At 36.0% G+C, this 26,701-nt stretch overlaps 1 pseudogene; it reads left to right on the forward strand.

The window, feature by feature from the left end:
• Positions 1–1,631: 1,631 nt before the first annotated feature.
• On the forward strand, positions 1,632–26,701 carry LOC118854679 (annotated as a pseudogene).

The raw sequence follows: 26,701 nt of genomic DNA on the forward strand, positions 1-26,701 counted from the left end.
AACTAGCTAAGTCCAAGTAGACTGAAGAATTGGTATTATTAATTCTTCTGATATATCAAGTTGGCATAGACCAATGCTGTAAAGTAGGTCAAGAAAGGGGATTCTGATGGTCACATGAGCACAAGACCACCTAAGAGTATCTCAGTGCAAGAGTCCATCTGCAGTTGGTCCAACTAGGCAAAGGGACTCAAAGTTGAGGATAAGGATTTGATTTTTAAAATTCATTCATACACAGATCCTAATATTTTGCAAATATTGGGGAAATTTTGGAATTTATTTTCCAAACTGTATGATTTAAGTAGACATCATGCAGAGGAGGGGGCAGCAGATCTGATTTATAGGAAACTCCAACTGTTGATACAAACTGACAACTCATCAGGAATTATCCACTCTAGAAAGTCCCCTGGGGCACTGAGAGTGACATATTTTGCACATGGTCATAAAACAACTGTATGCTAGAGGCAGAAATTGAACCCAGGTTTTTCTGTCTCAAAAATTAATATCTGCCATGTCATACTTTCTTTCTTAAGTACCTTTATTCATAAAAACAAAAGAAAATAAAAATCAACCACTATTCTGCTATTCTCTTCTCTGCTTATAGAGGATATTTAAATACATGTATATATGCAAACACATATAATATCTGCATATGTGCATGCATATGTGTATGAGCACAGTATATTTTTACATACACATGCATCTAGGTGTTTATATAGTCACACTTATATTAACATACATCTTTTTTTTTTCCCTAGGTTTTGGAACTTTAGATAATGGGAGGTGGCTATAAGCTAATTTGAGCTTTTAGTTACAGTTTGCATATAGATTAAATGAAATGTAATATAGAGTTCAACACACTATGTAAGCACTATGTAAATATTATTATCTCCTTTATAAATATGAAGGAAATGCACCTCAAGAGAATTTAAGTGACTTTCCTTTGTCACACAGATAATATTTATTTCCTTGAGGGATTTCAAATCAGGTCTTTTTTATTCCAAGTCTCTCATGTTTTCCATTACACTACAACCAGGAATTAATACAAGAGCAGTATAGAGGAAAAATGAAGAACCGACAAAGCTTTTGGATTTGACTTATAAAGTAAGAGATCTTCCTAACCTAGAAGTCCCTCACACAGATTGATTCTGAAACTTCCTCAAAAAATAGTTGACCATATAATTTTTGATTATGAGTTCATCAGTGCTTTTGATCAAGACACCACTAGTACTAATCAAGTGTATATTGTAAGAGTAACACATGCTAGATTTTATTTTTCATCCTTTTAGTTGCAGTAGAAGTTTCCAAAGAAAACAAAATTCTCCTCTCCTGTCTTCCATTTTCTTGACATCATTTGCAAAAAATAGCCTTTTTTTATTGGCATTACTAATATGATTTCTCCTTCTGATCTCATCTTCAAAAATGTTAAATAGTAAATATAAGAGAGTTCAGTGAGGTTTAAACTAAGAAATATGAAAGAAACCTTGCTATGTGGAAGAGAGGGTGTGTTGGGGGCGGGAACGGGAGATGTTGGGGGCGGGAACACTTAGAGCTAGCTTGCTGCCATATGAGGAGATAAAGTAGGACTCAGCCTGTGATTGGACGATAGAGCTCGCATAGGGAGGGGTAAGGATATGAGAGCACTCGCTTCGGGGAAGTGCGGAGGTCCGGCATGTAGTCGCGACGGAATAAAGAGCGCCTTGATTACCTCAGGTGTTCTGTCTGGTTCATCCTCCGCGAAGGTCGCGGAGGCCCGAAGACTCATCATGCTGCGACTTGGTGAGTGAGAGGATGGGCTAGCAGTGGGGGGACAGTAGCGCGAGTGCTGGAGATAGAGCACTCCGCAAGGGTGAATGTCAGAAAAATAAAATTAAAATGAAGCTATATTCTATCTTAAAACCCATATAATGTGAATCAAGGAATCCATTTGTAGTTATGCTTAAATTTTACTTGTTTCTGACAAAGTATTTAATAAGGACACTGTTTTATTTGTGCCTGCTGACATATGCAAAGAGATTTCTTTTTTTAAAAAAGGTCATTGAATTGGGAATCAGGCATATAGTTTTCCCTTTGCCTCAAACAACATTGGAACTTGGATATGCCACTTAACCTCTTACGGCTTCAGTTTTTTCATTTGTACAATTAGTGTTGGATTAGTGACCATTCCTACACACACACACACACACACACACACATCTGGGAAATGGTTGTGACTAGAGAAACTTTCCAGCTTATCAAATATGAGAAACAGCCATCACTTACAGTATGGTGTAGTGTAATGGAAAACATGAGAGACTTGGAACAAAAAAAACCTGAGTTGAAATCCCTTAAGGAAATAAATATTATCTGTATGACAAAGGAAAGTCACTTAAATTCTCTTGAGTTGCATTTTCTTCATATTTATAAAGGAGATAATAATATTTACATAGTGCTTAATATTACACAACATAATAACACCTAGCTCATAGTGTTGTTGTGAGACCCAATTCTGCTTTTTTTAGATTAATTTATTTATTTTTAGTTTTCAACATTCATGTCCACAAGATTTCAAGTTACAAATTTTCTCCCCATCTCTCCCCTCCCCCACCCCAAGATGGCATGCATTCTGATTACCCCTTTCTCCAGCCTGCTTTCCCTTCTATTACCCCCCATCCACTTGCCCCTTACTTTCTTGTACGGCAAGATAAATTTCTTTTTTTTTTTTTTTTGCTGTTAAATCATGTTTATGTCACTGTATGAATGGTACCTTTGGCAATGTCTACTAATTGTGAAAAGATAAATATGTAGATATGTAAATAATGAATAGCATATGAAAATCCTAAATTACCAAAGCAATAAATTAGAGGATATCTGATTTATAAAAATAAGACACAATAGGTTTCCTTTAAATTGCCAGCTCTAGAAGGTCCATTTAAAATGTGATTCAATTTATCATTATTTAATTCACACAGAATCTTTTAGGGACACATCTATTGGCTAAAGAGAGAGAAAATTATATTATTACTAAACATGACCACTTCACTAAACAATTTTTTTCACATTGAATTAATTTACACACTAGTCAAATTGCAGAGAAGAATTATGACCAATGGAATGAATAACAAGAAAGAAGAAACAGAACCAAAAAAAAACTACCCAAAAACAAAAACAAAAGAGAGAAATAAAGGGGGGGGAGGGGAAAAGCGAGCATGAAGTGTGCCTCAATCTGCATTCATACTCCATAGTTCTTTCTCTGGATGTAGACAGCATTCTCCATCATGAGTCCTTTGGAGTTTTCTTTGCACCTTGTGTTGCTGAGAAGAGCAAAGTCTGTCAGAGTTAGTCCTCACAGAATCCATATACAAGATAAATTTCTATACCCCATTACCTGTAAATCTTATTTCCCATTTGCAAGTAAAAATAATTTTTAACATTTGTTTTTAAAACTTTGTGTTCCAAAGTTTCTCTCTTTTTCCCTCCCCACCCACCCTCATTGAGAAGGCAAACAATTCAATATAGGCCACATGTGTATCATTATGCAAAACCCTTCCACAATACTCATGTTGTGAAAGACTATATTTCCCTCCATCCTATCCCTCCTCCCATTTATTCTATTTTCTCCTTTGACCTTTTCCTTTTACAAAAGTGTTTGTTTCCGAATGCCCCTCCCCCAATCTCCCTTCCCTTCTTACTTTCCTGTAGGGTAAGATACCCAATTGCATATGTATCTTACTCCCTTCTTAAGACAAATCCAATGAGAGTAAGATTCACTCAATCTCTTTGAGCTCCCCCCTCTTCTCTTCCCTTAAAATAGTTTTTTTTCTTGCCTCTCTTATGTGAGATAATTTACCCCATTCTGTCTCTAACTTTCTCCTTCTCCCATACACATATATATATATATATATATATATGTATGTATATATGTATATATATGTATATATGTTTATATATATGTGTATATATATGTGTGTGTATATATATATATATTCCTCTCTCACCACTTAATTTTACCTTTTAAATATAATCCCTTTGTATTCAACTCATCTTATGCCCTCTCTCCCTCTCTCTCTGTCTCTCTCTGTCTCTCTCTCTCTCTCTCTCTCTCTCTCTCTCTCTCTATATATATATATATATATATATATATATATATATATATATATATATATATAAACAGATAGACAGATAGATAGATAGATATTCCCTTCAACTACCCCAATACTGAGAAATGTCTCGTGAGGAGTTACAAATATCATGTTTCCGTGTAGGAAGGCAAATAGTTCAACTTTAATAAGTCCCTTATGATTTCTCTTTCCTGTTTACCCTTTCATGCTTCTTTTGATTCTTTTATTTGAAAGTCAAATTTTCTATTCAGTTCTGGTCTTTTCATCAAGAATGCTTGAAAATCCTCTATTTCATTGAATATCCATTTTCCCCCTGAAGTATTATATTCAGTTTTGCTATGCAGGTAATTCTTGGTTTTAATCCTAGCTCCTTTGACCTCTGGAATATCATATTCCAAGTCCTTTGATCCCTTAATGTAGAAGCTGCTAGATCTTATGTTACCCTGATTGTGTTTCCACAATACTCAAATTGTTTCTGTCTAGCTATTTGGAATATTTTCCCCTTGACCTAGGAACTCTGGAATTTGTCTACAATATTCCTAGGAGTTTTCCTTTTGGAATTTTTTTTTCAAGAAGAGATCAGTAGATTCTTTCAATTTCTATTTTACCTTCTGGCTTGAGAATATCAGGGCAATTTTCCTTGATAATTTCTTGAAAGATGATATCTAGGCTCTTTTTTTGATCATGGCTTACAGGTAGTCCAATTGTTTTCAAATTATCTCTCCTCAATCTATTTTCCAGCATAGTTCTTTTTTCCAATGAGATTTTTCACATTGTCTTCTTTTTTTTTCATTCTTTTGGTTCTATTTTACAATTTCTTGATTTCTCATAAAGCCATTAGCTTCCATTTGCTCCATTCTAATTTTTATGGAGTTATTTTCTTCAGTGAGCTCTTGGACCTCCTTTTCCACTTGGCCAATCCTGCTTTTTAAAGCATTCTTCTAGTCATTGGATTTTTGGACGTCTTTTGACATTTAGGTTTGTCTATTTTTTTAAGGTGTTATTTCTTCAGTATTTTTGGGTCTACTTTAGCAAGCTATTGACTCTTTTTTCATCATTTTCTTGCATCCCTCTCACTTCTTTTCCCAATTTTTCCTCTACTTTTCTTACTCGATTTTTTAAATCCCTTTTGAGCTCTTCAATGGCCTGTGACCAATTCATATTTTTTCTTGGAGGCTTTGGATATAGGATCTTTGACTTTGTTGTCTTCTTCTAGTTGTATGGTTTGATCTTCTTTGTCACCAAAATAAGATTCTATAGTCTGAGGTTTTTTTTTTTTTTTACACTGTCTGCTCATATCTCTAGCCAATTACTTTAGCTTTGAGCTCTTTGTCAAGGTATGACTCTACTTCCAGCGTAGAGAGTGTTCTATCCCAAGCTTGAGGTGCTTTGTGTAGTTGTTTTCAGACTTACTTCTAGTCCCCTATAAACTTTCACTTCTTCTTAGATTGAATGATTAAAAGGGAGGTGTTTTCTCTCCTTCTGGCCTGTGCTCTGGTCTGTGAGTGACCTCAAACACTCTTCTTTGGCCAGGAACTGTGAAGAGGACTCCCTCTCCACAGCCACCACAATCTCTGCCACACCAGCCCTCCTCCTCACCCGAGGACCACCACCCAGGCCTGTGACCCAGATCCAAGCAGGACAAAGCAAGCAAATCCTGCCTCAACCAGTAAAGAGATCCCTGCACTCCAACTCTGATCTGCTGCTTGATACCTGCACTGTCTGTGGGCCTGGAGCTCCAGAAGCGGCCCCTGCTGCTACCACTGCTGCTGCAACCTCCACCTCCTCCACTGCTCTAGGGCTGGGGTCTAACCGTGGTTTTCCCTCCCCCATGTCTGACAGAGTTTTCCCACTGACCTTCTACTTTGTCTTTGGCATTTGTGGGTTGAAAAGTCTGGAAGCTGTCACAGCTGCCAGGAATTCAGCGCCCTGAGGCCTACTCTGACCAGTCTGCTCCAGCCTGGTCTGTGCTGGCACAGCCCATCCCGGCTTGTGCTGGTTTGCCAGCATGGTGTGATAGACCCTTTCTGTAGGCCTTCCAGGCTGTCTTGGGCTACAGATTTGTTTCATGCTGTCATTTTGTGAGTTCTGTAGCTCTGGAATTAATTTAGAGTCATTTATTACAGATATTTGGAGGGATTTTGGAGAGAGCTCAAGCAAGTCCCTGCTTTTACTCTGCCATCTTGGCACACCCCCCTCTCTCTCTTTCTCTCTCTCTCTTTCTCTCTCTCTCTCTCTCTCTCTCTCTCTCTCCCTTTCTTTCTCTAATACATATAAGAAAACAAAAAGAAGTATAGAAAAGGAAATGCATTCAGCATTTTCTTCTTATACCTTCTTAGATTATTTATATATGCAAATATTATTTTAAAAAAATTAAACAAGTTTAGTTTCTAATACAATCTCCTTTCTTATTTTAGGAGGGAAGAAGATACATAAAGACAGAGAGACAGAGACAGAGAAATCATCAAGTGATTGTATGTAATTCATTGTGTTAAGTCCTGAGAATAGAAATAAAAGCAAATACCAGACAGTCCCTAGTCTCAAGAAAGGTACATTCTAAAAGGGGAAGGCAACACCTAAAAAGTGAGAAGGGAATGGGTAACTCCTGAGCTAAGGCAAGGCAGGACAGTCTAGAGAGTCTAGATCACAGCATGGACAGAAAAACTGGACTTAGGGCTACAGGGTAGAGAAATCTCTGAAATATTGAAATGTTTGTAAATAGCCATCAAGTTCATAATATTTTTTTATTTTTTTAAAATAATAAGAAGCATAAATTATTATTTTTGTTTAATCATTTCAGTTGTGTCCAACTTTTTGTGACCCCCAATTGGGGTTTTCTTCACAAAGATGCTGTAGTAGTTGTCGTTTCCTTCTCCAGCTTATTGTATAGATAAGGAAACTGTGGGAAACAGGATTAAGTGACTTGCCCAGGGTCACACAGAGAGCGTCTGAGGCCAGATTTGAACTTATAAAGATGTTTTCCTGACACCAGGCCTGGAGCTCTATTCACTGCACCACCTAGCTACCCCAGCATAAATTAAACACTATTTTCTAGGTACTGTAGAGGTGCTAGGAATACAAAGGCAAAAAAGAATTCCAGTTCCCAGCCAGCCGAGAAACAACATATAAGCAACTAAGCAAATTTTAAAAATACACTAAATAATACAAAGTAAATGAGGTGGAGGGTAGAGGAGAGCAGCAACAGTTAGGAAGATTAGCTCGTGTATTGGATAATGACAATAATAATAATAGGTGACATGTATATCAAACTATAACATGATATTTGATCTGCACAATAGCCTTACTTGGTTGCAAAGGGCTTTGGAAAACTTGAAACCGATGAATAAATGTCACCTATTGTCATGTGCTAAATAATAATAAAAAATTGGTCTAAAGAGTAGCATAGGGAAAAAAATTCAGAAGACAGGGGAAAAAATGAAATTGACACTTTTAAGATTCCATTCTTTGCAAATCTTTCTTATGACACTGAAGTATCACGTGAAGATCTGGCTCAGTAGTCAACTACCGTGTGCCTTGCCTACCTGGCATATAAAAATTGTGGTAATATTTGTGTGTTTGTAGCCTTGAGGCTATGGCATTATAACAAAAACTATTAGTTTGTTTTTATTCAAAGAATGACATCTGTGCACTTTCATCTTCCTGAAGGCTTAAGATCATTCTGCATCAACCACAAATACACAGAAACCTTTAGGCCCACGGAAAATACTTACATTTCTGTTGATTTCCTGCTTTCATTTATCTACAACATTTTTATTTCATTTTATTTTTCTTATTTGGGTGACATACATTTCATTGTTGCTTCTGGCTAGAGGTGAAAACAGCAAAGTTTTTTTTTTTTCTCTTCTCTAAGGAGATATTGCATTTATCTTAACCCAGATAAACAACTCAGATGATGAAAAAACCTTCTAATGAGTAGTATGTCATTATTTGCACCGACTGTTCAATATATGCATCACAAATCTGTTTAGTAGATTTTCTTTGGGTGTTCCTCAGTTGTTTTTTTATAAATAACACTTTAAAAGAAGACGGAAGATGAATGCCCAGTAATCATGTAGAATGGGGATTTTTTTTAGCTACAGTTCATTTGATGTTGGTGGAAACCAGCATGTAGTATCTTGCATTAGCAAGAAAGATTAAAAGCATTAAATGCAAAAGGAAAAAAAATGGGGAAGAATAAGTTATTTCAGAGTACTTTCCTACTGTAACTCTCATCTCTGGACCCAAAGAAATAATTTTGTTTTTTTTTTTTTCCTTAGTAATGCACATATCATGTGGAGTGAAGTACCACATAATTTCTTCTAATGAATGAAGAGTATGAGAATTTTATTTTTCCCATAACAGATGCCATGCCTCCTATTCAGCCACTCTTAGAGAAAATACTCTCCCCATATTGCATATAGTCCCTACCTTAGATACAAGACTCACAGTGAAAATTAGGTAGAGTTCAAATCCATAGCCTCTACCCCTGTTCACTTTGGGAGCAATTGGAGCAAAAAAAGACAATGTTGCAGCTAGAAGAGGCCTTAAGGCTTGTCTAGAGGCTAACTGTGCTGTTTCACAAATGAAGCTTCTTAGACTGTTAGTTGATGTACTTGCTCAAGGTCTCACAGCAAATTAGAGGCAGAGACAGAAAAAGACTTAATGATGATTTAATTCCACATACATTTGCTAAGTAACAGCTATGTGCAAAGAACTGTGTTAGATAACTGGTATAAAAGGATCAACATCATATGTATGTGTAGAATCTGGGTATGACTCTTTATCTCTCTGATCTACATTTCCTCATCCCAAAAATGAGGGAAACTTCTTTTGGCAGAATTTGTGTGCAACTTAAATAATTTAATATACAGAAAATATGTTGAGACTTTTGAAGTACTATCTCAATGGTAGATTATTATTGTTATTCAACCGATAGAGAACCAGTCTTGGAATCATGGAAAACTGGCTTTAAATTCTACCTCTGACATATGCCAGCTATATGATAATGGGAAAGTGACAAATTTTCAGGGTCCCAAAAAATTATCTAATTCTTTTAGACACAAATCTTTATCAATTTTCCTATCAAGATTTCCCCATAATGATGAAAGTACAGATCTAAGCCTCCATCCTCCACCAAAAAATAATACAAACAACAACTAAAAAAAACACCCCAAGATATCTGTATATGGAAGTGGTGAAAATGGACATAGTATTTTTCTCTATATATCATACTAAACTGCAATATCATAACAATTATTTTATGAAATTTTATCAAAGGTTGATAAAGGAAGGAAACAAGCATTTGTTAATCACCTATTATGTGCCCCACCCCAAGCTAAAGCACTTTATAAGCATTATATCATATGAACCTCACAACAACCCTGGGATTCAAGTGCTAAAGTTGCCCTCACTTTCCAGTGGAGGAAAGTAAGGAAGAGAGTTTAAGTGACTTGTCCAGAGTCAAACAGCTAGAAAATATCCGAGCCCAGAGTTGAACTCACATCTTCTTGATTCCAGATTTAGTGCTGTATCCACCACATTACACTAGCTGATAGTCAAAGGAATTATAACAAAGTTGACCCAAGATTTCCTTAAAGATTAGACATTTACTCATTATGGGAAAAACACGCAGAAAGTATTTGTTAAATCACAAAAATTAGAAACCTTAGGAATCAGGGCTATGTTTGAAAACAACACTATTCCTCACATGTTTTCCTTTTTCTAAACTAGAAATGTCAAAATGGGGATTCCACTATAGAGATCTCGGGGTGTCATTTTACAAAATGACTTTTGAGTCACTTAAAATAACCTACAGGAAATAATGTGGCACATGGATTTTTATTCATTGATTTTTATTTTTTTTATTTCAAGGTTTTAAACAAGTACTAAAACCTAAATTCCCTAGCTGTCCAGGAGCATCATACTCTCTTTAGTCTAAGTAAATGTAGTATAAAGTTGAAGTAAGGGAGCTGCTATGTGGCACTACGAACACCGGGACCTGGAGTCAGAAAGACTTATCTTCCTGAGTTTGAATCTGGCCTCAGATACTTACTAGCTGGGTGACCCTGGGCAAGTTAGCCTCGGTTTCTTCATCTGCAAGATGAGATGGAGAAGGAACTGGCAAGCCACTACAGTATCCATGAGAAGAAAACTGAAAATGGAGTCACAAAGAGCCATACAAGACTGAAACAACTGAGCAACAACAATTTTAGTGGCCCTTACCTCCTAGCTTCTGTCTTCCACATTTATATGTTTGAATTCTAAAGCTGTGTGCTTGTACCTAAGTATGCCTAAATACTATTGACAGTCACTACTCTTCTGGTACAATGTAAACTTCAATGATCCCATATTTATAAGACTAAAATGTGAAGAATAATTGTTTGTTAATGAAAGAACTTATGCCCTGAGGCTTTCTGTCTTCTCTCAAAACTCAGTCATTATCCTCAGTTTAGAACGAGGAGAATAAGATGAAAATCATATTTTTTTTAAATTTCATGGAAATCATTCTAAAACTTTACATGTTATTTTTCAACTATCTCTTATGAAAAACATAAAATATTGTACATTTAATTAATATAATGTTCAGTAATATAAAAATAAAGAGAGTCATGCAATTTTGAGATCCAAAAGTTGCCCAAACAAAAAAAAAAACAAGTCTCTACATCTCATTGGTATTGCTTAAGTTGGTGTGAGCTAAGCTATTGGTTTCCTACATTAAAATATGTATTTTAAAAATAAAAAATGTGAATAATAAAAACTAAGATAAAAGTGGTAAGATTGAAAAAAACTATCTTAGTGTTAAATTTAACTCTAAAACAATAACGCCTATGAGCCCCTATTTCTATTTCTTTTTATAAAACATTTGTATCTTTCCTCTACTTTTCAAGTATCATGGGGAAATGACGTATCAGGAAATTAAATTGCATCATTTCCTTGCCCATAAATGGGAATTTTCAATTGTCTTATTATAAGCAGTTTTCTGAATTTAATCATTTTGTCCTATACAAATTTAAGAACTATATGTATCTCCATGCTATTACAATACTTGATGTAGCATAAATTTTAAATGATTGAAATGAATATCAGCATTGCTTCTTCATGAATAATCCAGGAGAAAAATATAACTACAGAAAGGTAAGTTTAAAGGGAAAGAATTCTAAAGAATAAAGGAAATGCTAAAGAATTACAGAGGACATGAAGAAATAAGAACCCTGAGAGAAAAATGAAAATAATATCATGGAACTTTTCTCTTACATAAACAAATATTCATAAGTCTTCAGGAAATCATATGGATATCATCTAAAAGTAAATTAAGTGAAACTAATGTTTAGAGTGTCCTATTCATTTTCTAAGACACTAGGTGACTTTAAATGTAATTCCCAAGCATAAGAGAATATATATTGGCACATGGACATATGTAGATACTTTGACAATAGCTCATTTCCCCATAATGTTTTAAGATTTTGCAGCATGCTGCTTACTACTGCCCCACTGAGTTAGGTAATGAAAGTACCATTAACCTGATTTTACATATGAAGAACAAACATGGAGGATGGTAGGAGTAAAGTCTAAATCGATGAAAAATTCCTAAAGATATAATAGAGACTTTCCTAAAGATTTTGTTTATGTATGGCATTTCATTGACTACATTAAATGTAAGAAAACATAGTGTCTCCAATTATCAAGGGATAGCAGCTGTTCTCAGAGTTATTATAGCCTGGGTTCAAGTCTTATCTTCGATACCTACTGGCTATATAGTCCTAGGCAAATGATTTTGCCTTCCTTTTTCTCAGGCCATATTCTAAGATGATGGATTGAGGAAATAACAAAACTTGGGTGGAGCCAAGATGGTGGTGTACAGGCTGCAACCCAAGGACCTAGTCATAGTTCCAGAACCAAGAGGAGCTGTAGTACTTGTGGTGTATGGAAGCAGGGGCCCTTCCTCGGTAAAGACCAGCATATACATCAGGAAAGCAACAGTCACACCTCTTCCAGGATAACACCACCTTGGAAGCACTGAAAACTTGCAGGCATCCAAAACTAGCTCTTAAAACAAGAGGAAAAAAACTTCAAGCTTAAGATAGAGCCTCCCCTCCTCCAGGTCAGCAGATCCCAACTTCAACATAAAGTTTGAAGTGAAGAAAAGGGCTCGAAAATGAGCAAACAACAATAGCAACAAAAACAACTTTTTTTGTGGTCAGAAAGAAATGAAAATTGAGAAGATGCTCGTCAACTGGGGAATGACTGAACAAGTTGTGGCACATGACTGTGATGGAGTACTATTGTGCTATAAGAAATAATGAGCAGGGTTGTTTCATAAAAAAATGGCAAGACATATGAACAAAGAGAAGTGAAAAGAACTGAGATCATTGTGCACAGTAAGAGCAATGTTGTCATGATGAACATGGCTCTTCTGAACAATACAAGAACCCAAGACAATCTGGAGAAGGAAACAGAAAACCACTCCAATGTCTTTGCTGAGAAAACTCCAAATCAAGTCACAAAGATTCAGACATTGAATGAAAAATGACCTAACAACAAACTGTGATTCCATCATACAGAACATATCCATCAAGTCAAAAAGCATCTTTTTGTTCTTTTTTGAGGTTATCACTTGGCTTGTCCATTGGTTATATCTCATTTGCCAATAATGTACATTACTGAAGATGTCTTTCATGTTACTATTATTTATGGATATTGTTCTGCAACCTATTTATTTGTACCATACATGTTTATTTTGGTTTTTTGCAATCACTGCATATCTTTAAATTGTTTACATGTCCAAATGCATTTCTGATAACATTGTCTTTCCCAGTTTAAGAGGATATTTCTACCTTTTCAAATTCAATGCAACAAACATTTATGCTACTATGTGCAATGACTTTTTCATGTTTGAAAATACTTTCATTAAAAAAAAACTATAGAAAAAGGACACATAAATGATACAGCTGGGGTTTACTTATATTCATCCCCTCAACTTTTCCTAGGTCAAAGTAAAAAAGTCTAAAAATTATTCTCTACCATTCTGTATGAATAGCATTTTTTTAAAAAATAGAACCCAGATCAAGTTAAGAATAGAGATGAGATGTCATGGGATAAGCCCACAATACAAGGTAGTCCCTTCATGTTCAGAATACATTAAAAGTGGCATATCAAAGATGAAATCAGTAGGTAGCCCGGGGTTATGGGCCAAATTCACAGCATAAAGCCTGAAGACCTATACCCTATCAATTTTCAGTTGTCAGTTTAACAAAACAAATCAGAAAAAAATGTTTTAGTGCTTGCATAAATTAGCTTGGGCTTTGACAGCAACAAGTAAATGGGTGGCACCTTTGAAAACTCTGGTAAAATATGATTTGCCAATCATTTTTTTTTTCCTTTTCAGGGAGTTTGTAGCATTCTGAGAAGATTTAAGCTGTTTTTATTTTTACGTCAATCTGAGAACTCTGCATAGTTAGAGGATGGTAAGCTTTGCCAAAACAAGAGAGTTTCCTTATCATCATGGTTCATGGAACCCTCGTTCTCATAATTCAGTTAAAGTATCAGGCAGTGCCTAAATGGTGGAATGAAAACAGGGACATGCCTGAGCTCTCTCACAAATTCTTTCAGATGCCTCTTGAGAAGTGAATCAGAACAGATTTGAGAGAGGTAGAATCCACTAGGAGACAGAAAGTGGCAGATTTCCAAGCCAGAAGAGTCCAGAAAGAGACTCTTGCACCTGGCCAGAAGAGTGATAAGTATGTGGAACCAGCATCGGCCATACTGGAGTACCATGCCAGAACAGGACCAGGCCCAGCCTGCCAGCTGTGGTGGTGATCCCCAGGCCTCTTGGCACAGGACAGAAATCTAGCAGAGGTAGGTGAGACAGAAACACAAAGCCTTTGGAAGCAGCAGTTGCTATTCCTGGAGCTATCAGCCTACAGTCTAAAGGTTTCAGACTCACCTTCTTGAACTTTTGGAGCCATAATGACTCAGTGAACTCTAAAAGCTCTTACCTCTCACCCCTCCCTTGAATAACCTAGAGAATACTGTCATAGGAGAAACTCTGGAATAGAGGAACCAGAAGTGGGGGGGGGGGTTCAGTAGCCTTTTAGCTCAGGAAGCTAGGGTGACAGTTCCCTCTGGCTGTGGCTAAAGGGGATAAGTTCAGAAAGGGAGGTGTCCCAGAAAGCCCCACCTCAGCAGACCACCTGGAGTTCCTGAGTTCCAGGAGGTTGGAGCCAGCAATCACCAACACCAGAACTCCAGGTGTGCCTTTACACAGCCAGAGGAATTGGCACACACCAGGACAGATCTATGGCTAACACCACCCGTGCTATAAAGCAAAGCCCTAGGGGAAGAGGAGACTTCCAACAGCCAGACAATTCTTCCCCCACACCTCATGCCGTGACCACAGGGAAACTCAGAAAGACTTTACTGGGCCGCAATCCTTGGCACACACCAGCAAGCTTCAGCTCAGCAACAGGTGAGCTGCAGCAACATATAGCTTTTAGCTGACAAAACCAGAGGCCACAGCACACAAAGCAAGTAACCAGGCCCCTAGCTCCCAACGTAAGGAGCTTGGGACAGACGGCCCTGGGCCCCAGAAGCAGAAATCCACTTAAAAAGCCAGAAAAAAGTCAACCACCATGAAGAAGCAAGCTGGAAAAGAAAAAGAAAGACCATTGAATAGTACTATAGGAACAGAGAAGATCAAAATATGAATTCAGAAAAGGACAGCATTGACAAAAAGCCACATCCAGAATCTCAAAAGTGAATATGATCTGGTCTCAAGCCCAAAGAGAATTCCTGGAAGAGCTCAAAGAGAAGTTTAAAAGTAAAATTAGAGAGGCAAAAAGCACAGAATCTAACAGGAAAAAATGACTCCTTGAAAAGTAAAATTGGCCAAATGGAAAGAGAGGTGCAGAAGAAACTCTGAAGAAAATAATTTGTTAAAAATTAGAATTGGGCAAGTAGAAGCTAATGACTCTATGAGGCAACAAGAATCAGTCAAGCAAAATACAAAGAGTGAAAAAATAGAAGAAAATGTAAAATGTCAGATTGGAAAAACAACTGAACTGGAAAATAGATCCAGGTGAGATAATCTAAGAATTATTGGTCTTCTGGAAAGCCATGATGAAAAAATAAAACAGCCTGGACAGTATCTTCTAAGAAATCATTAAGGAAAATTGACCCAAGGTCCTGGAACCAGAAGGTAAAATAGTCATCCAAAGAATCCACCCATCACCCCCTGAAAGAGATCCAAAATTGAAAACTCCAAGGAATATAATAGCCAAATTCCAGAATTATCAGGTCAAGAAGAAAATACTGCAAGCAGCCAGAAAGAAACAATTCAAATATTGTGAAACTACAGTCAGGATCACACAGGATTTTGCTGCTTCTACATTAAAAGATAAGAGGGATTTAAATATGATAAATATGCTAAATAAATATGCTAAACGGCACCATAGACAATGAAGTAATATTATTATTTAACATATATGCTTCAAGTGGTAGAGCATCCAAATTCTTAGAGGAAAAGTTAAGGGAGTTACAGGAAGAAATAGACAGCAAAACTATACTGATAGGGGACCTTAACCTCCCCATCTCAAAACTTGATAAATCTAACCTCAAAATAAAGAAGAAAGAAGTTAAGGAGGTGAATAGAATTTTAGAAAAGGTAGATATGATAGACCTCTGGAGAAAACTGAATGGGGATAGAAAGGAATGTACCTTTTTCCTCATTGGTACCTGGCACATAGTCTAAACTTGACCATGTACTAGGGCATAAACACCTCACAATCCACTGCAGAAGGGCAGAAATAGTCAATGTATCCTTTTCAGATCATGATGCAATAAAAATAATTTGTAATAAAGGACCATGGAAAGATTAGACTAAAAATTAATTGGAAACTAAATAATCTAATTATAATAATCTAATCTAAACAATGAGTGGGCCAAAGAACAAATCATAGAAACAATCAATAACTTCATTCAAGAGAATGGCAATAATGAGACAACATACCAAAACTTATGGGATGCAGCAAAAGCAGTTCTTCGTGGGAGTTTTATAGCTCTGAATGCTTACATGAATAAAATAGAAAACTAGAAAATCAATGAGTTGGACATGCAAATGAAAAAGCTAGTAAAAGAACAAATTGAAAATCCTCAATTAAATATCAAATTAGAAATTCTGAAAATCAGAGGAGAAATTAATAAAACTGAAATCAAGAAAAACTATTAATTAATAAATAAAATTAAGAGCTGGTTTTATAAAAAAAAAACAATAAAACTGATAAACCTTTGGTCAATTTGATTAATAAAAATAAAGAAGAAAACCAAATTTCCAGTATCAAAAATGAAAACAAAGAATTCACCTCCAATGAGAAGTAAATTAAAACAATAATTAGGAATTATTTTGCCCAATTATATGGCCATAAATTTAATAATCTTAGGGAAATGGATGAATATTTACAAAAATATAAATTGCCCAGATTAAGAGAAAAGGAAATAAAATATCTAAATAACAACCTCTCAGAAAAAGAAATTGAGCAAGATATCAGTGAACTCCCTAGGAAAAATCCCCAGAGCCAGATAGATTTACATGTGAATTCCATCAAACATTAAAAGAACAATTAATTCCCATAATTTATACGCTATTTGCGAAAATAGGTAGAGTCCTACCAAGTTCTTTTTATGACACAAATATAATCATAATTCGTAAACCACAAAGAGCCAAAACAGAGAAAGAAAAATTATAAACGAGTTTCCCTAACGAATAGAGATGCGAGAATTTAAAAAAAAAAATTACCAAAAGACTACAGCACCATATCAGGATACTCATGATGGAGAAAGCTATGACCATCCAGAGAAAAAATTATGGAGTCTGAATGCAGATTGAGGCAATTTGCCCTCTTTTATTCTTTCTTTTATGTTTTATTTCTTCTTTCTCATGGTTCATTCCATTGGTTATAATTCTTCTTTGCAACTTGACTATTGTGTAAATAAGTTTAATGCAAAGGTATATGTAGAACCTATATAGGACTACACGCCCTCTTGGCAGGCAGAGGAAAGGACAGGGTGAGGAACAAAGTTTGCAACTCAAAAATTTGTGGAACTGAGTGTTGTAAACTAAAAAAAATAATAATAATTAGTTAAAAAAGAAGAAAAATATAAAGCCTACTATTGTGGTTTGCTGGTTTGGTGACTGGACCTGGAATTAGGAAGATATGATTTCAAGTCCCACCACTGAAGCTTACTAAATATAAGACGCTGGAAGGAGGCAGGGAGGGAGGAAGGGAAGGAAGGAAGGAAGGAAGGAGTTAGGAAGGAGGGAGGTGTGATATCAATTGAGTTGGGGCTTTCTTACTGTTTTAAAATGATTAATTAAGTGTCTTTGGGTCTTACTAGGTGCTAAGCCCCAGGCCCAAACCCCAATTAGGTGCTAAACCTATGTGGGTGTGAATTGATAACCAAGGTGGGGCCCCAGGTGGGGCTAACTAGGGGAGGGCCTAATTTACACATGAGTTTGAGTGACATGTTTGGGACACCAGAGGCTTTTAGACCACATGGGTTTAAGTCACCTCTTTGTGACAATTTTAGGTCACATGGTTGACTCACCCTTGACCCTGAAAAAGATATAAAACCAGGGGTTGGCTTTCTCTTTTTCAGAGCTCTTACCCACAGCAGTGGTGGCGAGCATAACTCTGGGCCAGCCCTTGTAATGAGCTCCTGGGCTGAACCTAGATGTTGGTAACTATGAATCATATTTGGTCTGTCTGTCGATGTTTGTAATTTGTTTGTATTTGCTCCAAAGTTCAGGGTGCTGGCTTTTTCCCCTGAACTAAGTGAATGGTATTCGTATGCTAAATTAAAGTAAACTTGTCAACCCCTTAACATTGCTTTCCTTAGTAAAGCAGAGCAAAAGGACCTGGGCTTTGGCAGCATGCTTGTTGTTGGGCTTGTGTTGGTCTTACACCCCCACAGCAGCTGCTAGCCAGATTGTTGAAACAGGAGGGAAGGAAGGAAGGAGGGAAGGAAGGAGGGAAAGAAGAAAAGAAATCAAGAAAATGCTAAGCAATTGGTATCAATCAGACTGTTGCATTTGTGTAGCATGATTTTATCCCCTTTTTCTAACTTGAGTTATAAGCAGTGGTGGGATTCAGCTGGTTGGCACCAGTTTGGTAGAAGGGGTGCCTAATTTTATGTTGAGTTCAGTGAATCCATTAGTGGGGGCTGGCCCTGTACCCACCACATTATTGGAGGGGCCAGCACTTCACTTCTTTTCTGTAGAGAATATATTGCTAATTCATTTCAATCACACTACTGTTTATGAACCTCGTAGATTAAAGGAATGCTATGGATGTATCATAGCTGTATTTCAGCATTTTTTTACAAAGTTTCCCATGATTTCCTTGAAGATGAGATGAGGAAATTCATGTCAAAAATGGTAAATTATTTCTAACTTGATGAACAAATCTAAATAATGGGTATTACTGAATCAATATCAACCTAGGAGAGAGATCTTTGCTGTGATGTCAAAGGCTCTATCTTTGACACTATTGTGTTAAACATAGAATTATTACCATTTGTCTGAATATCTTTCTTCTTCCCCCAACCCCAACAACTAGCTTCTTCTACTTTATATTTATATTTATATTTGCCTTCTTACTACTTTATATTTAACTATATGGTATTTATTTTGTATTAAATTTATAACTATGTGTATATGTATGTGTGTGTGTGTTTTTTTCTCAAGTAGAATACAGCACCTTGAAAAAACTATTTATTGTTATATTTAAATTTGTTTTCCCAGTGTCTGGCACATAGCTGCCACTTAATAAATGCTTGCTGTTTGACTAATCCAATGTAGATGTCATTTATATATATATGTATATATATAATATATAATAATATAATATATAATAATAATATAATAATAGATATATATAATACCTGATGTTTTTTTCATTGAAGAGGTAAAAATAAGTAGCTCAATCGGGGTTACAAAAAGCAAGAGTAGAAGCATAAGATGCAGTCATCATCACAGAAGTACAGGGCTTGACTAAATAACAGTCATGTGAAAAAGACCTGGTAGTTTTTGTGGTTTGTGTCAACAGTGGCAAGGGAAAGAACAATAACAACAATGACTTCAATGACAAAAATTACAACAGGGGGCAGTTAGGTGACACAGTGAGTAGAGCACTGGCCCTGGGGTCAGGAGGACCTGAGTTCAAATCCGGCTTCAAACAGTTGACACATATACTAGCTATGTGACCTTGGGCAAGTCACTTAACCCCATTTGCCCTGCCCCCCCCCCAAATTACTACATAAATCATGCAAACCTAGACTGCATTAAGAGAAACATATCATCTTGCAAAAGTAAGTGGTAGTCCAGTTGCCCTGGTCAAAATGCATCTGAAGAATTTTGTTTATATCTGGGTAGCACTTATTTACATGTCTGTTTGTTTTTCCCCATCATCTCATAATTGTTTCTGTGGCATCATCCCTGCTGGGATTACTTAGGCCAGCCATTTTTATGAAATATTTCTCATCTCTCCTTATTTTCCCTAAAGGAAAATCATCAACTGCTCCAGTGTATGTAGCAACATGTAAATATCAGAATTATGTCTTGGGCAGGAAAACATCTATTTAGAATGAAGGCTTGCCAGGCTGGAAAATACAATTTAAAACCAATGATTTTAGAGACTATGATTAGTCATGCATTATTGTGAACCAAATAATTGAAATGCAGAATTTAAAAACAGAAAATACTTATTTTCTTGCCCTTCCCTTGGTCAAATCTGGAAGTGGTTTCTGGGACACTTCTCAGGTATAATACAGTCTTTTGATATTTTTCCTTGCATATACATATACATAAATGAATATAAATAGTGCTTATGTGTTGTAATGGCAAGCACTACTGAAAAAATGAATTGGTTTTTTTGGTCAGTCAGTTAACAAAGCAATAAACATTTATTAAGTGACTACTATGTCACAGGCACTGTGCTCAGTACTGAGTCACAATTATGTAATGGGATAATGATAATATATTTAAGATCAATTTGTATACTGCGGCTATATTGAGAAATATTTTCCCTAAATATTCATTAAGAACTTTCTAAGGGGCTAATAGAGTTCATGGTATGGTGGGAAATATCCAAGAATCATGACAAAGCCTCTGTTTATAAGTATCTTATCCCTAGACATCAAGGATGTGTGTGTGCAATTCATGTGAATTACCTGAGGACATAAGTCATGTCATCACCTTCCTGATATCATGATCTCTTCAAGAATGAAGAACAAACAACAAACTGTGAGTGGTAAGAGCCGCCCACAAGGGCCCCAAATGGCCATTTCCAGCTGGGTAAAACAGTTTCGTCCTTCCTTCTTTCCTTCCATCCTTCCCTCCTCTCCTTCCTGTAGGTGCTCTGCTCAAAGGAATGTAAATTTTAATCACTGAAACCTCAATCTTGTGGTCTATGGATTAGATATTTTTTCTTAAGGACCATGCCTTAAACCCAAATGACTCTTGCTGTCATTGATTAGCCAACAATAGGTCCCAGCCCAAGGCCACTTGGTCATTGTTTGGACCTCTGATGGCCAAGAGCGATTGCAAATAGCAATTGTTTCTATTTTGGACAGATATTCCTCCCAGATTGATAATTTTTTAGCTAGGCAAAAGAGGCCATTCTTTGCCTCAATTCTTACATAGCCTTAATCATTGGATGGGTGTTGCCTTAATCAAATTGAGATTTGATAAAGACCTTAACATAAAAAGATTAAGGTCTACCCCTGCATCTGGGGCCATCTCTAATCATCCTGACCTATATCTTGCCATCAGATCCAAATGGCTCAGGAGGAGAGAGTGAGGCTGATGACTTTGCACTGACCTCCTTCACTTAAATCCAGTTCACTTGTAAGTCATGGCATCATCTTGCTGATGTCATCATTCTCTTTATGAATGAAGGGCAAACAACAGCAGCTCTGTGATCTTAGGCGAGTTTACATTGCTTTATGTCTCAATTTTTTCATTGGAAAAATAGAGGGGTTGGACTTAATTACCTCTGACGTCATTTTTAGTTATAAAATCATGTTCTTATGACTTAGACATAGCAATTTTCTCCAAAATTTTATGCTATTAAAATATTCTAAAAATCATACTGAGTGATATACTTTTATAAAATTAGGGAACAGTGATGTGGATAAGAATGATAGTACCATGGGTATGTGAACTATTATCCTTTGATAAATGCTTATTTTTTAAAAAGTCTATTAAAATAATTTATTTATCTATTTTCTTATTTCAAATTTGCTCAGGTTTTTTCCTTTAATATATTTTTCACATATTACACATGCTACTTTGCATCAATGAACTCAGTTTCCTCATCTGTAACATTAAGGACTATTGGACTAGTGAACTTTGAGGTCCCTTTTAAATCTATATCTATCTATGACACTATTAACTTCACTGGCATCGACAAATACCAGATATTATTTGTACCATCCAAAATTATGTAAAATTCTCAGTATATCTTGGGGAGAAATTGATTTCCAAAATATTCTCTCTGGGTGGAGAGACAAAATATTTTATCGTTTTTGTTTTCTCCATCCTCTTCAATTCACAGCTCCATTAATTTCATAGATTTTTTTTTGTTTTATTACATTTCCTACCATTCTAATTTGGTTTGCTATTTCCATAACTACCAAAAGATCTATTGCCTTTTCAGCATTTTATAAGACATTAGCTTGCCATTTTTATATAGTGGCAAATAGGGTTATGATGTCCATTTGACATGATTATAAATACTTCCTAGTTTTAATGATAATAATATATCTTCTAAAAGTTTCATATGCTGAGTCAATAAAACAATAAAGAGGATACATTCAGATAATATTGGAGGAAGAAATCATGTCATTTATGTCTCTGAATTCTGGGTTTCCCTTTAGGAAGACAATTTGCACATAAATGTGAATGACCTTCACTGATACCAGGGGAGATAGGGTATAGTTTGCACTAGGTTTTTAGTACATGGATTTATGCACCTTCATCAATCCTTAATAGATAACTTTATTTATAGGAAGCACAAAGGGAGTATTGTTCACATTGCCTTCTTCCAAGTTTGGCAAAATCATGTGTATTACATACCATTATGCTTATGCCTGAATTGAAAATTGAATGCCATTATTCATCAGAGGCAAGCTCAGATCCTCTGAATGACAAATCTGATTATGTCCCATTGAAACTGAGCTTTGGATCTGGAGTCAGATGACCTTCATTTACATCCTCCCTCATCACTTTGGACATATCACTTCACATCTCTTTTTAGGGCTGGGCTTCAGATACCTCATTTTCAAACTGAGAGGCATGGGTTAGATGTCTTCTAAAGCACTTTCCAACTTTAAAACTATGAACCTAATTTCAGTCATTCATCATCTCTGAAACAAGTAATACTTGCACCAGCTATTAGCCACAGTTCTTATGAGGTACAAATGAGATTATGTAAAGTGAATCATAAACCGTAAAATTTCACATAAAAGGCAGTTGTGACTATTATCCTATTCATCTTTTGTTGTCTTAGGTGGACATTTGTCCTCTTGTGGAATCCAGACTATAAAATCAGCAGTCGATGTATAATGCTTAGTACATGATAATATCTCAAATATAACCTAAAAATAGACTTAAAATTGCAACAAGAATTTGTGCTGATTTATTCTATACATTAAATCCTGGTGATTATAATCCAAAAGTGTTCTAAAATAGAGGTTACTTTCAAATAGATGGCAGAAACATGATTTACTATCAAAGAACAATTAAAATTAATGGACTTTGTACTTTATACATATTTTTTTTCAGGCCTTCATTCTAGGCCCACATTTCTAGCCAGATATTCTTCCTTGGACTTTCTGTAAGACTCTCAGTACCTACATGTCTATAAATGAAATGTGAACTCACCATAACATTCCTCAAAATGATCCTCCTAAATAATCCCATTTGTGCCAATGAGATAATCACTCTTTTTCAAGTTTTCTAGAACAGAAATTTTGAAATCTTTTTTATTATTATTCTTTTCCTTGAAATGTAGTCTTAAACCCTTAAAAGGCTTTGTATTTGTTCTTTAATTTCATGCTCACTGGCACTAATCTACTATATTGTACTCCAATTCATACTCCCTGTACTCATTCTTTTCTATCTCCAATTTATTCTACATTTTGCGATTACGCTAAACTTTTTTTTAAAGTTTCATTGATGTTTCAAAAAACACCACAGGATTGGACTCTCCAAACACTGCAGTCACAGCTGTCCTCTCTGTTTCCCCAGATGAAGATGCCAGCAGCCACTATCTTCCTCTTGCTCATAGCTTTTTGGCTACTTCTACAGCTTCTCAGTTCCAAAATGCCTGCCCTGTCTCTGAGAATGACTCCTAGAAGAGTCCCCAAGTGTCTTCCAGGGTGGGAAGGGGACAGCTCTTTTGTCTCCTATGCAATTAAACTTAGTTAGGTTCGGATTTGCACCTGCAATAAGGCACACTCCCAACAGAATAAGGCTTTTATTAAAGGACGGGGAGTTGAATTTACAACAGCAATAACTAACAATTCCTAATAACACAACTAACACAGCAAAAGTGGAAACAGAAAACATAGACAGAAACAGAAAACATCACCAATTCGGGGGAATGTTCTACACCTGATTCTTCAAGCTGGAGAATCCCGGGGTACAGCTATCAAGGTCCCAAGCAGGAAGGTCCCAGGCAGAGCATCCTCTCCATGGGAGAGATTCCAATGCGACTCACCCACATGGAGACTTAAATAGGGCCTTGAACAAAGTTCACTGCCAACTACCCCAGATATTCCCATTCGTAGGGGAGCCAACCCTCACAATGGGCTCTCATGAAATGTTATTCTTAGGAGCTGGCTAGGCCCCCAGAAAGACTCAAGAATGTTTATTATCCTTTGTTCAAAGCATATCACATCTCCAAGCAAGAGAGTCCAGAAGTTTGTCGTTCTTTGCTCTAGGCCTATCACATCTCCAAGCAGGAGAGTCCGAAGGTTTATGCAGAGGACATGCAGGGCCTGGACTGTAATATGGAAGATCTGACATACATATGTATGTCTATATATACATATATATGTGTGTTTCTGTGTGTCTGTGTGTATATGTACATATCCATATGTATATATATATATATATATATATATATATATATATATATATATCCACATATATATATGGATATAATGATTTATCATTCATCTCCTTCAAATCAAAGCTACCTGTAACACAAGTAGCCAGGCTCTATTTCAGAAGTCTGCAACACTTGCACCCATACCCACATGCCAAAGAAGGTAAAAAAGATAGGAAGGAGAAGAAAGAAAAAACATTTAATGAGCAAAGTAGGCAAAATGCCAAAAAAAAGGTGCAAGGAAAATTGCTGAAAACCATCAAGAATATGAAAAATAATTAAAAGCAGAAATAAGCAATATTAGTTTAGCTAAACATCCATTTAACACTTCAATGGAATGTGATATGTCAAAGATGGCAGAAGAGTGCAGCATTTTATTCCATTTGTAATTCCCTACAGAAGTTACCAATATGCACAGAATGCAGAGAAACAAAATTTGTGATGAATTCTTCACATTGTGTCATAAAACACACTAGCGTATATAGTACTGGCTTTGCAATTTTTGTGTGATTTTTGTAAAGCCTGGTTTTTCATGGTAGGAAATGCCTGAGTACACATGCTTTACCTGCCCTCTTATTGACACAGAATTTGTTGAATGTAAAAGTAATATGTGGGACCATGGAGGCAGAATATTAAGCTGCTCTTTTCATCAAAACTTCTTGTGTAAAGATGATCAATTTGAAATGAGCCAGCTGCCAAGTTTTTGGGCAGCAATGTTTAAATGTGTTTCCTATAATTGGTTGGGAGGGCACTCATGTATCTGCTGTAAGACTTGCTTCTATGATGATAACACAAGGAGCAAAGTATTTAAGCAAGAGAAAGGAAAAAAAGTGGGCACAGGGTGAGATGAATAAGAAAGGATGATATCTAAATAAATAAAATTAAGGGGTGAGAGAGGAATATATTGGGAGAAGGAAAAAGGGAGAGATAGAATGGGGTAAATTATCTTACATAAAAGTGGCAAGAAAAAGCTTCTATAATTGAAGGGAAGAGGGGGTAAGTGAAAGGAAATAAGTGAATATTGCTCTCATCATATTTGGGTTAAGGAGGGAATAACATACACACTCAATTGTGAAAATAGAGGAAAGTAGAGAGGAAGGGGATAAGAGGGAGGAATGATACAATGATAAAAGAGAGGGCATTTTGGGGGAGGAGGTAGTCAACAGCAAACATTTTTGAAAAGGGACAGGGTCAAAGTAGAAAACTGAATAAAAGGGGACAGGATAGGATGGAGGGAAATAGAGTTAGCCTTTCACAAAATTACTATCATGGAAGTGTTTTGCTTAACCATACATGTATAACCTATATTGAATTGCTTGCCTTCTCAAGGAAGGTCAGTGGGGAGGGAAGAAGGGTGAGAATTTAGAACTCAAAGTTCTAAAAACAAATGTTATTTTTTTTTACATGCAACTGAGAAATAAGATATACAAGCAGTGGGGCATAGAAATCTATCTTGCCCTACAGGAAAGTAAAGGGACAGGGATAAAGGGAGCAGGTGATAGAATGGAAGGCAGACTGGGGTGGGGGAAGGGACAATCAGAATACATGCCATCCTGGGGTGGGGGGAGGGTAGAGATAGGGAAAATATTTATACCTCAAAATCTTGGGGAAATGATTGTTGATAACTAAAAATAAATTTTAAAAAATCATAAAATAAAAACAATCACAGTAATTTACTCATCCATTACATTGGACCTTTAACAAACAAAATAAATCAAGAAATTGATCACATCAATCAGTGCATGTAGCATTTGGTATCCATAGTGCCTGGATTTTTTTTCATGGTGGGGAGAAAAACATGTATAATCATATCATGGGGCTGAAATTGGTCATTGTAATTAATCTGTTTGAAGCCTTTTAGTGTTGTTTTACTTTATTTTGTAGACTAAACTTCCTAATAGTCACAATCAGTACTACCCAGTTTCTCATTTAACTATTCTCTATTTTTTTTTCTGCAAGTTGCTTTTATATCCCTAATCTTAACTCTTTGAGTTTTGGACCATGTCTTTTTGTTGTTGTTGTTATGTGCTTGAGGTAATCAACTTGAGGTAATCAACTCAAGTCCTATTTCAAAAGAAACTAACAAGTTTTCCATTATTCTGCTAAAATTTCAGTTTTTAACACTATTCCTTTCAGTTAAATTATTTTTTACCTAAAATATAGAATTTTGACTTGAATATAACATTTATTTCAAAAAGCTATTAAAAAATTAAAAGGGAGATGTGATAGATATGAATGACAAAGAGGATTATTAATTTTAAAGCATAGGTTTCAAGACAGAAAGAAAAAGTAAATTCTTAAAATAGTAAAGCAAAGATGAGTGACAAGATCAAAGAAGGGAATAATGAATAAGCTGGATGAGAAATAATCAATGTTTAAGTGATACTGTTATCTCTGCAGATGTGTCAGTTTATGGTTTCAAAAAAATTATATGAAAATTAG

This window comes from Trichosurus vulpecula, chromosome 6 (assembly GCF_011100635.1).
Source record: "Trichosurus vulpecula isolate mTriVul1 chromosome 6, mTriVul1.pri, whole genome shotgun sequence".
NCBI classification, from domain to species: domain Eukaryota; kingdom Metazoa; phylum Chordata; class Mammalia; order Diprotodontia; family Phalangeridae; genus Trichosurus; species Trichosurus vulpecula.